Genomic DNA, 15,920 nt, shown 5'->3' with positions numbered 1-15,920 from the left:
GTGGATATACAGAAACTCGGCACAATTATAGTCACCAAAATATAAATTTATATGTTATGTATAAAACGCAATTTATAACTGAGGAATATCTTTTGAAGCCTCTTTTACCAAAAATAGAACATCTTTTTCTCGAATAAGATGCTCATCGCATACTCTTAACATTGTACAGGGAAGATACACACAAATGTTAAAAAAGAGTGAGTGGGTGAGTTTGGTTTTACGCCGCAGTTAGCAATACTCCAGCAATATCACGGCGGGGGACATCACAAATGGGCTTCACACATTGTACCCATGTCTGGATTCGAACCCGTGTCATCGGCGTGACGAGCGAACGATTTAACCACTAGGCTCCCCGACCGCCCCGTTAAAAGAACAATAGAATTTGTAATTGTGCAATCTGCAGGAAGTAGAACATGAGTACCACCTTTTAATTGTATTTCCAGTATATGATTATTTGAGTATTGAATATTAATCGCCACATATGTACCAGCCACCGAACATCTACCGAAAATATCAACGTGTAATAACGTGACATCGTATGTATTTCATGCAATGAATGATAGAAAATGTACGTTAAAGGATTAATTACTAATATGTATACTACACTGTCCATGCAATGTATAAATGTAAAACAAAACTGACTAATTAGTAAAGTCTACTTACACGTTCGTATCTGAGTGTACAGTGAAATTCACTAGGTTTTACAAACTATTTCAGGGGGCACGGGTGGCCCAGTCGTCTAAGGCGCCGCGATTCGCTGTGCAGAGTTGCGTCCCTTGGGCACACCAGAGACCTATGATTGTGGGTTCGAATCGAATTTCACAATATTCCAGTTATATCGCGGCGTGTTAGCTTAATGTGGGAGGAAAGCCCGAAGTGATGCAGGTCTCAGACGTTTACCACTTCGGTGAAACCCACGAGCACGGGTATGGTGCTGACAAACCTAGAAACATAATCGGGGCGAACCGGGATTCGAACCCACAATCATAGGTTTCTGGCGTGCCCAAGATTAAGGATTAAGGTCTCCGATACATTGATTGTTGTGCAAACACAATGAAATATATTCGAAAAACATACCGACTCCTCGGGTGTTAAAAGAAAACATGAACAAAACAAATATTGTATTTAAGAGAGGTGGTCGCTTAAGACTGAAGTCTGTTATAACAAAGGCGAAATATACTCTTCAAAATAAGTGGGGGATCATGTTCTATTAATGTTATGATCGGTCGTCAGAAGAAACATCAGCCTTGAAAAAATCGTCTCTGCTTGTGGGTAGGGGTTGTCTTGATTTTGAAAGTTCAGTGAAAGGACGTGAACTCGCTCATAATTATTGATTTTCGTTATCCGCAGTAAGACATAAGCTCTCTACTCCTGCTTAAATGCAGTATCTGTGATCAGATTGGGAATACGTCGTCCACAACGCGATAAGCGCTTTAAGAAATCGAGCCCAAACAAACAAACCACTTGCGCCAGGCTACCGGAGTTAAAGGTATTAACCAGACGATAAGAAATCATTTGCATGCAGCCATGCTGCTAGACAAGCACATGTGCTACCTACGTTAATAAATCGACACATTCTAGCCAGACGCCAATGATGTCAAGAGCGTAGACACAGGGGGAATCATCGATAGTCTCGTGTAATGTTTTCAGATGGGTCAAGATTCACTTTAGATTTTATGGATTGGCGTGTACGTGTCTGATGGCAAGTTCACACGGAAATTAACCTATTTTTCTTGTACTTTTTCCACATTAAAAGTGTTAACCTAGAAGTGTCACAGACAAAAATATAAAAATATCACAATTAATTAACATATTTTTCGCATTAAAAAGATTTATATTTTTCACATTTACCAAGTGTTCTATTTCCACAACAAAAATACCATGGCTTATGCCCCTTGCAATATGACGTCATTGGTGCCAATTGATAAACATTATGACGTCATCATCCTTTGTTAGAGTCGCTTCACGTGGTGTAGGTCTAGGTGTGTGATTCTAGCGTCTCAGATGCCAGCAAGCATAGTGTTATGCTGAGTCATCACTGCGCCGGAGTGTGTCGTAGGCCATGTTGTTTTACCGCAAACTGGTACTTGATATCTTTTGCGTTGAGAATAGACAGGGACCCAGTTAATTGGCACCAATTACGTCATAATCTAAGGGGGATAACTCAGGCCTGTTTAGCTCGAAAAACGAAGGCCTCATAACGGCATATCATTTTCACACTATTGTGAGCTTCCTACTTTCACTGTGAAAAAAATGAGTATATATTTTCAAACACAGATACTAATTAATTCTAAAATTGCGTTTTGTTTAGAAAAAGAAAGAAAGTGATTTTTGCGTGTACACTTCCCCTTTAAGAACGTCAACGTTAAGCTACATGGCAGTGTTCCTGCTGTGCGACGGCGCACTGTACACAAACCAGGCAATCACGTGACACGATAGTAAATTTACTGATTTTGTTGAAACTTATAAAGCGATATGTTAATTTTGAATTACGTCTGCTGTGTATAAGAGCAGATAAGAACAGTATATTCGCTTTGCAAACGACTAGTGGGGGTCGGTGGCAGTTTTAATGTCTCGACCCAAATATTTCTGGTGTTGGTTGGTTGGTAAGTTTGTCGTTTTACGACGCACTCAGCAATATTCCAGCTATATGACGGCGGTCTGTAAATAAACGATTATGGACCAGACAATCCAGTGATTGATATCATGAGCATCGATCCACGCAAATTGGATCGATGACATGCTTGAACGAAGTCAGAGAGCCTGAACACCCGATCCCGTTAGTCGCCTCTAACGACAAGCATAGTCGCCTTTTACGGCAAGAATGGGTTGCTGAATACCTATCCTACCCCGGATCTTCACGGGTCATTTCTGTTGTAGTGGACTCAGCATATCAGCATAGAGAAATGCTAGTGAGCTTGTGATGAAATTTGGGGACTTCAGCCCACCCTCAGAACACCGTCCCAGTTCAAGTAAATATAAATTGTCAATACAACACACAAGGGCCGGGTACAAAGCATGAACATGACTAGTTATAAAGAAAGCAAAGGGTATAATCCACGAGTTTTAAACTTCGGATATATACAATATAAGAAAAATATTGTTATTTTAAGACCTAGAGAGGATATGCATATCATTTTGGCTAGAACATTTTGTAACATGACTAAATACTATACATATATCATATTTTTTGTCCTTTTAAAGTATACAATATCAGATTGTTTTTATGTTGATATTATGCAATATCAGTTTGTTGTCATGTAAATTGTATATTGTATGCAATTTCAGATCGTGTCATGTTAATAGTATACATTATCAGATTGTGTCCTGTTGATAGTATACAATATCAGATTGTGTCATGTTATTTGTATACAATATCATATCGTGTCATGTTAATAGTATACATTATCAGATTGTGTCCTGTTGATAGTATACCATATCAGATTGTATCATGTTAATAGTATACAATTAGGAGATAGACATGCTGTGTTTTCAATGTAGAGCTAGGTTAACTTCTTTGAGTGGCATTTAGAAGTTGGTGTGATGAAGTAAGACGAGTTCTATGGATGAACAAATTCTTTATTACAATTAGTGCGACGTTTCGGTGTAGATCCTAACACCTTTATCAAGCAAGTGATGAAGGTTACCTATAGATTTAACCCCGCCAAAATTGAATTTGGAACCGAATGCGCAGCTTGAGGTTTCAAATGTTAAATTTAGCGCGGTTAAATCTACAGGTAACCTAGCCCTACATTGAAGACACAGTATGTTTATCTCCATTCTACCATTACTAAATAAAACGCGAACTCTTTGTGTTAACATATATACTGAGTGAAGCGGCATGGGTTGAGTTCAGTGTCGTGAGTGGGTTATCGATCTGAATTACGGAATCACCGAACAAAATATGGCGCTGTATATACTCAAGCAGTTTGTTTACACCGTTATACTTCACTCGAAAATATGACAGGCATTGAAGGCATATGAGCACGGCAGCTTGGTAAGCTAACATGAGGTGGGCATCCCTAAAGAAAACAAAGCAAGCTTTGCAAGGCTTTCGCTCTACATCGCACGTCACCATTATGACGTCATATCGGTCATTGTGACGCAAAAGATATGACGTCACAGTCGTATATAGAAAAGCGCCAAAATGCCAAGATCTCTGTTGTCTTCAAAAAGTAAATACATTCCATTTGTAGATTTCTGTCGTGTTTACTGCACGAAATGTATTGCAACACATCCTTTGAATATTTTAGTAACCGCATCTGTGCTTGTTGTAACCTGCAATTGCAGATATAATTATTAAAATATCCCTACCGACAATGACTGAAAATAGTACTATTCTATGAATATTAGCTTCCGCGGTGATGCCGCCGTCAAACCAGCTGTTTCAGGGGGTTTATTGTGATTAAATGGCCTCTGATTGACCAATCAGAATCGAGTTAATTTCAAATTCATGGTAGAATATCATATTGTGTCATATTAAAAGTATACAATATCAGATTGTGTCATGTTAATAGTATATTATATCAGATTGTGTCATGTTAATTGTATACAATATCATATCGTGTCATGTTGATAGTATACATTATCAGATTGTGTCATGTTGATAGTATACCATATCAGATTGTATCATGTTAATAGTATACAATATAACATTGTGTCCTGTTGATAGTATACAATATCAGATGGTGTCCTGTTGATAGTATACCATATCAGATTGTATCATGTTAATAGCATACAATATAACATTGTGCCCTGTTGATAGTATACAATATGATATTGTGTTCTGTTGATAGTATACACTGACATTTTGTGTCCTGTTGATAGTATACACCAACATATTGTGTCCTGTTGATAGTATACACTAAGATATTGTGTCCTGTTGATAGTATACAATATAAGATTGTGTCCTGTTAATAGTATACATTATCAGATTGTGTCATGTTGATAGTATACAATATCAGATGGTGTCCTGTTGATACTATGCCATATCAGATTGTATCATGTTAATAGCATACAATATAACATTGTGTCCTGTTGATAGTATACAATATGATATTGTGTCCTGTTGATAGTATACACTAACATTTTGTGTCCTGTTGATAGTATACAATGTCATATTGTGTCCTGTTGATAGTATACACTAAGATATTGTGTCCTGTTGATAGTATACAATATAAGATTGTGTCCTGTTAATAGTATACATTATCAGATTGTGTCCTGTTGATAGTAAACCATGTTAGATAGTGTCATGTTAATAGTATACAATATAACATTGTGTCATGCTAATAGTAAACAATATCAGATTGTGTCCTGTTGATAGAATACCATATCAGATTGTATCATGTTAATAGCATACAATATAACATTGTGTCCTGTTGATAGTATACAATATGATATTGTGTCCTGTTGATAGTATACACTAACATATTGTGTCCTGTTGATAGTATACAATATAAGATTGTGTCCTGTTGATAGTATACAATATAACATTGTGTCCTGTTGATAGTATACAATATAACATTGTGTCCTGTTGATAGTATACAATATAACATTGTGTCCTGTTGATAGTATACAATATGATATTGTGTCCTGTTGATAGTATACACTAACATATTATGTCCTGTTGATAGTATACAATATAACATTGTGTCCTGTTGATAGTATACAATATGATATTGTGTCCTGTTGATAGTATACACTAACATATTGCGTCCTGTTGATAGTATACACTAACATATTGTGTCCTGTTGATAGTATACAATATGATATTGTGTCCTGTTGATAGTATACACTAACATATTGTGTCCTGTTGATAGTATACAATATGATATTGTGTCCTGTTGATAGTATACACTAACATATTGTGTCCTGTTGATAGTATACATTATCAGATTGTGTCCTGTTAATAGTATACATTATCAGATTGTGTCCTGTTGATAGTATACCATGTTAGATTGTGTCCTGTTAATAGTATACAATATAATATTGTGTCATGCTAATAGTAAACAATATCAGATTGTGTCCTGTTGATAGAATACCATATCAGATTGTATCATGTTAATAGTATACAATATAACATTGTGTCCTGTTGATAGTATACAATATGATATTGTGTCCTGTTGATAGTATACACTAACATATTGTGTCCTGTTGATAGTATACAATATAAGATTGTGTCCTGTTGATAGTATACAATATAACATTGTGTCCTGTATATAGTATACAATATAACATTGTGTCCTGTTGATAGTATACACTAACATATTGTGTCCTGTTGATAGTATACAATATAACATTGTGTCCTGTTGATAGTATACAATATGATATTGTGTCCTGTTGATAGTATACACTAACATATTGTGTCCTGTTGATAGTATACAATATAACATTGTGTCCTGTTGATAGTATACACTAACATATTGTGTCCTGTTGATAGTATACAATATAACATTGTGTCCTGTTGATAGTATACACTAACATATTGTGTCCTGTTGATAGTATACACTAACATATTGTGTCCTGTTGATAGTATACACTAACATATTGTGTCCTGTTGATAGTATACACTAACATATTGTGTCCTGTTGATAGTATACAATATGATATTGTGTCCTGTTGATAGTATACCATGATAGATTGTGTCCTGTTGATAGTATACAATATAATATTGTGTCATGCTAATAGTAAACAATTTCAGATTGTGTCCTGTTGATAGAATACCATATCAGATTGTATCATGTTAATAGCATACAATATAACACTGTGTCCTGTTGATAGTATACAATATGATATTGTGTCCTGTTGATAGTATACAATATAACATTGTGTCCTGTTGATAGTATACAATATGATATTGTGTCCTGTTGATAGTATACACTAACATATTGTGTCCTGTTGATAGTATACAATATAAGATTGTGTCCTGTTGATAGTATACAATATAACATTGTGTCCTGTTGATAGTATACTATATAACATTGTGTCCTGTTGATAGTATACAATATGATATTGTGTCCTGTTGATAGTATACAATATAACATTGTGTCCTGTTGATAGTATACAATATGATATTGTGTCCTGTTGATAGTATACACTAACATATTGTGTCCTGTTGATAGTATAGAATATAACATTGTGTCCTGTTGATAGTATACAATATGATATTGTGTCCTGTTGATAGTATACACTAACATATTGTGTCCTGTTGATAGTATACATTATCAGATTGTGTCATGTTGATAGTATACAATATGATACTGTGTCCTGTTGATAGTATACACTAACATATTGTGTCCTGTTGATAGTATACACTAACATATTGTGTCCTGTTGATAGTATACAATATGATATTGTGTCCTGTTGATAGTATACACTAACATATTGTGTCCTGTTGATAGTATACAATGTCATATTGTGTCCTGTTGATAGTATACACTAACATATTGTGTCCTGTTGATAGTATACAATATAAGATTGTGTCCTGTTAATAGTATACATTATCAGATTGTGTCCTGTTGATAGTATACCATGTTAGATTGTGTCCTGTTGATAGTATACAATATAATATTGTGTCATGCTAATAGTAAACAATATCAGATTGTGTCCTGTTGATAGTATACAATATGATATTGTGTCCTGTTGATAGTATACAATATCAGATTGTGTCCTGTTGATAGTGTACAATATCAGATGGTGTCATGTTAATAGTATACAATATCATATTTTGTCCTGTAAATAGTATACAATATCAGATTATGTCCTGTTGATAGTATACAATATCATATTGTGTCCTGTTGATAGTATACAATGTCAGATTGTGTCCTGTTTACAGTATACAATATCATATTCTGTCATGTTAATAGTATACAATATCATAGTGTGTCTTGTTGATAGTATACAATATGATAGTGTGTCCTGTTGATAGTATACAATATAATATTGTGTCCTGTTTATAGTATACAATCTGATATTGTGTCATGCTAATAGTAGACAATATCATATTATGTCTTGTAAATAGTATACAATATCAGATTGTGTCCTGTTGATAGTATACACTAACATATTGTGTCCTGTTGATAGTATACACTAACATATTGTGTCCTGTTGATAGTATACAATATTGGATTGTTTCTTGTTAATAGTATACAATATCATATTGTGTCATGTTGATAGTATATAATATCATATTGTGTCCTGTTAATAGTATACATTATCAGATTGTGTCCTGTTGATAGTATACCATGTTAGATTGTATCATGTTAATTGTATACAATATAATATTGTGTCATGCTAATAGTAAACAATATCAGATTGTGTCCTGTTGATAGAATACTATATCAGATTGTATCATGTTAATAGTATACAATATAACATTGTGTCCTGTTGATAGTATACAATATCAGATGGTGTCCTGTTGATAGTATACCATATCAGATTGCATCATGTTAATAGCATACAATATAACATTGTGTCCTGTTGATAGTATACAATGTCATATTGTGTCCTGTTGATAGTATACAATGTCATATTGTGTCCTGTTGATAGTATACAATGTCATATTGTGTCCTGTTGATAGTATACAATATCAGATGGTGTCCTGTTGATAGTATACAATATCAGATGGTGTCCTGTTAATAGTATACACTAACATATTGTGTCCTGTTGATAGTATACAATATGATATTGTGTCCTGTAAATAGTATACAATATCAGATTGTGTCCTGTTGATAGTATAGAATATCATATTGTGTCCTGTTGATAGTATACAATATTGGGTTTTTTCTTGTTAATAGTATACAATATCATATTGTGTCATATTGATAGTATATAATATCATATTGTGTCATGTTAATAGTATACATTATCAGATTGTGTCCTGTTGATAGTATTCCATGTTAGATTGTATCATGTTAATAGTATACAATATAATATTGTGTCATGCTAATAGTAAACAATATCAGATTGTGTCAGTTCAATTCAATTCTTTATTGCATGAAAGGCCAAAGGCCTATATACAACGATGTTACATAACATATTTATAAGATACAAAATCCAATATACAATGGAGTTACATAACATAATGATAAGATACAAAGTCAAGGTAACAATTTACTTCGAAACAAAAACGCATGATGTATGAATGTATGCCAGTTGATTTATTAGAAGAACCTTGCAGGACAGTAATGAAGACAATCATATAGCATTAAAATGAGATAAAGTCTACTGCGGTGAGTACTTGTTTCTTAGATTTTCGTATATAGGGCAAATAAACATAAAATTATATTAATCTTCGACAACAATGTTACAGAATGGACATAACCTTAGGGATTTCTTCTCAACAGATGAAAATCTACATGACTTTGTGTTAATATTTAGATCATTCAGGTCAAGTCTGAAACAAATAACGATGTTACGAAAATTCCTGTTCCGTAAGTTTGATAAATAAGATTCTGGTTCAAGCAATGACTTGAACTGGCGATATGTATCATATCTTGAACTTTCGTAAATATCTGAATGCCATTTCTGATGAAAGATATCAATGGCACGCATGCGAATGTAATTAATGAAAACATTTGCATTACCAATTGTCTGGGACAGCCAAATGAAACCAAAGCCATGTGTTAAAAGCAATGTACGTATACAAGAAGTCCATGTGTTCTTTCCAAGACTATCGAGGTGTACAAGCATGTTGTAGGCTTTCTTAGGTAAACGGTGTTCTGGCATTATTATTATTTTACACCAATACTTCAAGCAACGAGTGTGAGATATAATGTGCAATGGTAATCTCCCGCATTATCCATAAACCGTATCACTTGGTGTTGACATACCAACGTGCAATAACGTTTTACAAGCGTTGAGATTAACCTTTCAAATGTATAGAACTCTTTACAACCCCATATCTTCGACTCATATAGTAAAATAGGTTGTATTTGAGAATCAAATAATTTAAAATAGATTTTTCGGTGAAATAACTCCAAGCTTAGAGATAACAGAGTGGACTTGCCACAAAGCTTTCTTTGCTCTGTTAGTGAGATTAATCACATATTAGGATTCGGATTCAGTGTATGGGTAAACAATATGCCAAGGTATTTGTATTCATTCACAACATTAATACATTTACCTTTAAAAACATTTCTCTCTTGCGGCCACTCGATCACCTCTACGAAATGTAACAATATTTTTTTTAATCAAGATTAACACTAAGTTTCCATTTATCTGGATTTTCCGAAAGTATGTCAAGCTGCTTTTGTAGACCAATAATAGTACTAGACATCAAAATCACATCATCTGCAGAAAGTAGCATGAAAAGTTCTATAATGTCAGGGAAGAGCTGGACGCCATGTCTACCAGACTGCATGATATCAACATATAACTCATTTATAAAAAATGAGAAAAGTATAGGACTTAAAACACATACTTGGCGTAAGCCTGTCGGGCGATCAAAAAGTCACTTTTAGTATCACCACAGCGAACACATGATTTTACATTTGCATACATTGATTTAACAATGGCAAACATTTTGCCTCCTAAACCCTTATTTTTCAAACAACTCCACAATTTAGCTCTATTTTCGGAATCAAATGCCTTTTTAAAATCACCAAAGGGCACATACAACTTACGTTTTTTGTATGATAAATTTTTCTCAATGACTGACTCAACGATGAAAGTAAATATGTGGTCAAAAGTCGAATAGTCCTTTCTAAATCCCGCTTGTGTTTCAGGAATCAAATCTCTCATATTTAACCACTGCGTTAATCTCTTATTGATGATAGAAGTAAATGCTTTACCAAGAATACTAGTGAGATACATACCCCGGTAATTGTCAGGATTGTTTACGTTTCCATTCTTGAATAACGGAAAAATAATAGATTTTGACCAGACAGAAGGAAAAACTCATGTATACAAAATCCGATTAAAACATTTAACCAGAAAAGGCACAATAACAGGTTATGAGTACTGAAGCATTTCAGCTATAACACAGCAGATTTACCAGTTTTAAGGCGAGATATAGCATTAAATAGTTCCGTTTCCGTGATAGGCTAATCAAACTGAAGCATGTCAACATCACTAAAATTTTCACTGACGCCATCATTATCACGTTCAAAGAACTTATTGAAAACTACCAAATATTTGGAATCATCTTTTGAGAATAACTTCTTGAAATGATGTAACCATTCTGTTGTGGATATAGATCCTCTGGGAGTAGAATGTCTCCGAAGAGAACGTATAGTTTTCCAAAATAATTTCGGACTGTGTAAAGTGCTGTTTAGTCGGACTAGCCGTGACAGTTTAAGATTATATTTGAACTTTCTACAAGAAGTTTTATATACATTTCTCAGTTTACAGTAGCGTTGTCGGTTGTATTCACTGCGACAACACCTATACCTTCTGAGAACCTTCCTGGATTCAGATCTTGCTGCCCTACATGCTATATTCAACTTTGGTTTATCGTGTTTAGTTTCACCATATTTAGTTTCTTCATTCAGGACGCCGAGTCCAGAACATGCTGTACCAAATATGTTATACCCTCCTCTACATTAGCTTCAATTTTATCCATCAAAGAATTGTCATGAATATGCAAGGACCCTCTCAGTGTTGTGCTAAAAAAAAAAAATCCTTCGATTCGTTCCATGAAAATGTACTGTCCATAGAGACATAGTCCTCACGGTCTAAACTATGTATGGCACGATTGCTGCAAGGAAGCCTGCAGGATAACTCAAGGGGTAAATGGTCTGAATCTTATCATATTAACATATCTACATACTGGGAAAAGTCAACAGATGCAATACAATATTCAACAACACTGGAACCAGTATCTTCTACAAACGTAAACCCGCCAGCTCTACCCCCATAAACTCTCCCATGTCATGGTGATATTATACTGTATCAGATTGTGTCATGGTGATAGTATACTGTATCAGATTGTGTCATGGTGATAGTATACTGTATCAATTGTGTCATGTTATGGTATACTATATCAGATTGTGTCATGGTGATAGTATACTGTATCAGATTGTGTCATGTTATAGTATACTATATCAGATTGTGTCATGGTGATAGTATACTGTATCAGATTGTGTCATGGTGATAGTATACTGTATCGGATAGTGTCATGGTGATAGTATACTGTATCGGATAGTGTCATGTGATAGTATACTGTATCGGATAGTGTCATGGTGATAGTATACTACATCAGATTGTGTCATGTTATAGTATAGTATATCAGATTGTGTCATGGTGATAGTATACTATATCAGATTGTGTCATGGGAATAGTATACTATCAGATTGTGTCATGGTGATAGTATACTATATCAGATTGTGTCATGGGAATAGTATACTGTATCGGATTGTGTCATGGGAATACTATACTATATCAGATTGTGTCATGGTGATAGTATACTATATCAGATTGTGTCATGGGAATAGTATACTGTATCGGATTGTGTCATGGGAATAGTATACTATATCAGATTGTCTCATGGTGATAGTATACTGTATCAGATTGTGTCATGGTTATAGTACACTATATCAGATTGTGTCATGGTTATAGTATACTGTATCGGATTGTCTCACGGTTATAGTATACTGTATCGGATTTTGTCATGGTATAGTTTAAAGCAGGTGGCGGGAACGGTGTGAGCCTAACTACGGATGGGAGGCTGTGACGTAAACTATTAACATTTTGCATGTAGTACATACACTTATTCCCATGCCTGCAGGTTGTATTTGAAGCAAATGTACAACCAGGCAGTATATATCTGCCGCCATGAAAGTGACTTGGTATTCTCTGTTGATTAAAATGGCAAATTTGCTACCGCGCTGTCATCAACTATCTCTAACTGTGAAAGCGCCAAGTCCAACAGCCAGCTGCAGCCGTGCGGATATGGTGTGTACTTTAGGCGACAAAAGTCCTTCCTGTGTCACTGTTAAGAGGTGGACACCGGAGTTCACGATGGGGAGGGGCTCGAAGATGATCCAAGGTCTGGGAGCCACCACTAAGAGGAAAATGTTAAGAAACTACATGAGATGTTTATGGACGGTCAACGACTCACCACACGTCACATGGTCAATAGGCTTGGCTCATGGCTTCTGACTCCTGGGCCCACTTGCACAAAGCGATCTTAGCGCTAAGATGATCGTAACTCCCATACTTTAACATAGGCTTACAATAGTCTTAGCGCTAAGATCGCTTTGTGCAAGTGGACCCTGATCAGAAACGCTCCAGGATCATCATCTCTCGTGAGATGTTCGTCGTTTTGAAGCAGAACCTGCTGAATATTTTTTGAGTGATTTGACATCATGGATGAGTCTTGGGTTCACCACAATCAGCCTGGGGCTAAACGAACAGTAGAAACACCCAACGTCTCCTCAGTAGAAGAAAGGCCAAGTCTGTTCCATCAGCTGGTGAGTTGATGGCTTTGGTTTTCGGGATCCTAAGGAATCCTGCCGGTGGACTACCTCCGAAAAGTCAAACCTGTAATGCCCATTATTATACTAATGTCATCTGCGTGAGAGTGAGTGAGTGAGTGATTTTGGTTTAACGCCCCTTTTAGCAATATTCCAGCAATATCACGGCGGGGGACACCAGAAATGGGCTTCACACATTGTACCCATGTCGGGAATCGAACCCGGGTCTTCGGCGTGACGAGCGAACGCTTTAACCACTAGGCTACCCGACCGTCCCCATCTGCGTGAGAGTGTCTAAACGTCGTGGAAACTTATTAAAGGTGTGTGGTTCAACCAGGACGCTGCACCAATGCACAAGTCTGCTGTCACCCTGGCTGCAATGCATGATTGTTAACTCATTGAACATCCGCCGTATTCATCCGACTTGGCACCGTCAGATGTCCTCCTCTTGCCCATTTGAAGAAAGAAGTGTCCGGCAAGCATTATGCGAACGATGATGACGGACGTTTTTCTTACACCATCCTTGGCAGCCGTCTACACCAGTCAGATCCAGGCACTCCAGCATCATTGGCACAAGTGTGTTAACCTCGGAGGTGATTATGTTGAAACGCAATCAGCAACCCACTCCATCAAAGCAGTCCGTCATATTTAGGCTTGGAACTTTCCAGCCACCCCTCGGATCAGATATTTTCTAAATTTTGATATGTTGAGTTTGATATGTTAAGTTGTTTCAAATTTAAAGTTATGTCTTAAATGTGCCATTCCATCAAGTTCCATAGTTTACCATCAGATTTTTCCTTTAAATGTAGATAGTCCTTAATTGCTAATGCGTCTTTTTCGGATGGCATAACAATGTTAATTCAATGGCGTTCAATGCGTGTCATTATCTCGGGAAAATAGTGCAATGATTCTTAGGTTGCAACACGAGGGTAAGGTAGTGGATTTGCCAACAACCAATTCTTTACAACCCTTACCTGTACGTGATTCATATTATACAAGTTAAGTTGTACAGACGTTCTATAAAAAACAGAATTATTAAATTGTACAGACGTTCTATAAAAAAACAACAGAATTATTAAATTGTGTACAGAGGTTCTATAGAAAACAGAATTATTGAATTGTACAGAAGCGTCTTAAAAAACAACAGAATTATCAAATTGTACAAACGTTCTTTAAAAAACAGAATTATTAAGATTTTATTATGTCACTCTGTAATAGTCACATAACCAGAATCTCGGCGTTGAAGGATATGGTAGCCAAGAAGAGTAAGCTTAACAATCCTCGTACCTTCACCTGAAGGCGTGTCTGCTTGCTGGACGGCATTTGCAATTAAGGTAGATCAAAACAATAGAATATGTCAGGAATCCGCGTAGACAGGCACTGCTGGTTTATGCTGCCGGGTCACACGATGCAAGACAGAAAGTCAGTGCCAGTGATCTTACCTCTGCCTACATCTTGGTGAACAGGCGTCTGTCAAACAAATTTATTATACTTATTGAAGTATATACACCTCGTCAAAAGTATCGCACCGCCAAATTTGAAGTGTTATTGCGAGTTCATTTTCAATGTAGAGATTTTCTGTCTGTAGAATGGTAGCGACCTAAACTGACCAACCTCGTTGGTGCGTTTATTCGAGCCGTGTGCAAACCTAAGGGGTCTCTATAGAGACATTCATGTTTGGTGACAGAACGTTAATGCGTCTTTACTGCTATTAATGTTGAATAAATTTCTACCATTTTGAAAGTCTCTTTGTAATGACCGTAACTGAAGCGCCTAGGCGTACTAACCCAGGAAATCAAAGATGGCAAATCAATGGCAGGCGCGAAACTGGCAGGTCATGTTGGGCTATTGCCACCGAGCTGAAAAATAATCATTCTTCAATCAGTCCAAACATTAGAAAACACACATTGACTGGACATGTGGGGGACTTGCCGAGATCAGTGACCTTTCCACTCCGGCCTGTTCAAGCCTTTCACCAGTGTAGGGAGAGCTTTGATAGGATAGTATATGCTCAAGATACAGGTGAGGTGAGGTGAAATTGGGTTTAACGTCGCGTCCAAGATTATTGCACTTATATAGCGACGTGCATGCACGTGTATGTGTGTGTGTGGCTGCTTGTACTAGTCCGGACTGATGCCGATTTATAGTGCTAGCTCACTGAGATACCATGCCGCAGTTTAACATGAATACCCCACTCAGACACAGTATACTGACTCCGAGCCGACCAGTCCTTGTTTTAGCCCCTTAATGCCGAGCGCCAGACAGGGTAACAATAAGTACCATCTTTTAACGTCTTTTTGTATGACGCGGCCCGGGATCGAACCCTGGACCTTCCGCTCTCCGGGCGGACGCTCTACCACAAGACCACGGAGGCGGTCGCTCAAGATACAGGGATATTCCTATAATCCTGTAAACCTGTAAACCATCGTGGTGAGAGAAGTCAATGACTAGCTGCATTGATGACTCTGTAGTGTCTTTGCTCTTACAGCGGACAGTGTTCATCTGTCT

Source organism: Haliotis rufescens, unplaced genomic scaffold (genome assembly GCF_023055435.1).
Source record: "Haliotis rufescens isolate VD_foot unplaced genomic scaffold, xgHalRufe1.0.p SCAF_2, whole genome shotgun sequence".
Lineage (NCBI taxonomy): Eukaryota > Metazoa > Mollusca > Gastropoda > Lepetellida > Haliotidae > Haliotis > Haliotis rufescens.
The sequence above is the reverse complement of the archived record's forward strand: the minus strand, read 5'-3'. Positions refer to the sequence as shown.